The sequence below is a fragment of the Anopheles merus genome, unplaced genomic scaffold (genome assembly GCF_017562075.2).
Source record: "Anopheles merus strain MAF unplaced genomic scaffold, AmerM5.1 LNR4000464, whole genome shotgun sequence".
In the NCBI taxonomy this organism is placed as follows: Eukaryota; Metazoa; Arthropoda; class Insecta; order Diptera; family Culicidae; genus Anopheles; species Anopheles merus.
In genome coordinates, this window is record NW_024428044.1 from 42,444 (window position 1) to 43,708 (window position 1,265).

Here is a 1,265-nt window from a genome sequence, read left to right on the forward strand (position 1 = left end):
CCCAGATAGTGACGATCTCTGGGAGGAAGAACCTTAAGGAACTCCCCGCACATATCAAGACTTATAGGTAACGCTGCCAATTACCTGTTGCTCTTAGTAAAACTCACAACTCATTCCTTGGGTTTGGAAGTGTCCATGTCGGTGCCGAGTACAAGTTACCGCGTTCAAAGTTTGGTAAGCAGCGCACTCGACCTCCAACATAACACTTCACGTCTTGATATGCTCTCTACAAAAGCGTGTGCCTATGTAGGTACAAATTAATGTACGTCCCAGATAGTGACGATCTCTGGGAGGAAGAACCTTAAGGAACTCCCCGCACATATCAAGAATTATAGGTAACGCTGCCAATTACCTGTTGCTCTTAGTAAAACTCACAACTCATTCCTTGGGTTTGGAAGTGTCCATGTCGGTGCCGAGTACAAGTTACCGCGTTCAAAGTTTGGTAAGCAGCGCACTCAACCTCCAACATAACACTTCACGTCTTGATATGCTCTCTACAAAAGCGTGTGCCTATGTAGGTACAAATTAATGTACGTCCCAGATAGTGACGATCTCTGGGAGGAAGAACCTTAAGGAACTCCCCGCACATATCAAGAATTATAGGTAACGCTGCCAATTACCTGTTTCTCTTAGTAAAACTCACAACTCATTCCTTGGGTTTGGAAGTGTCCATGTCGGTGCCGAGTACAAGTTACCGCGTTCAAAGTTTGGTAAGCAGCGCACTCGACCTCCAACATAACACTTCACGTCTTGATATGCTCTCTACAAAAGCGTGCGCTAATGCAGGTACAAATTAATGTACGTCCCAGATAGTGACGATCTCTGGGAGGAAGAACCTTAAGGAACTCCCCGCACATATCAAGAATATAGGTAACGCTGCCAATTACCTGTTTCTCTTAGTAAAACTCACAACTCATTCCTTGGGTTTGGAAGTGTCCATGTCGGTGCCGAGTACAAGTTACCGCGTTCAAAGTTTGGTAAGCAGCGCACTCGACCTCCAACATAACACTTCACGTCTTGATATGCTCTCTACAAAAGCGTGCGCTAATGCAGGTACAAATTAATGTACGTCCCAGATAGTGACGATCTCTGGGAGGAAGAACCTTAAGGAACTCCCCGCACATATCAAGACAAATAGTTAAGAACGGCCAATCACCTGTCTCTCTGCGAGACGTGTATAAAACACTGAATATAACTCACAACTTAACCCGTAAGTAGGGAAGTGTCCATGTCGGCGCCGAGTGCAAGTTACCGCGTTCAAAGTT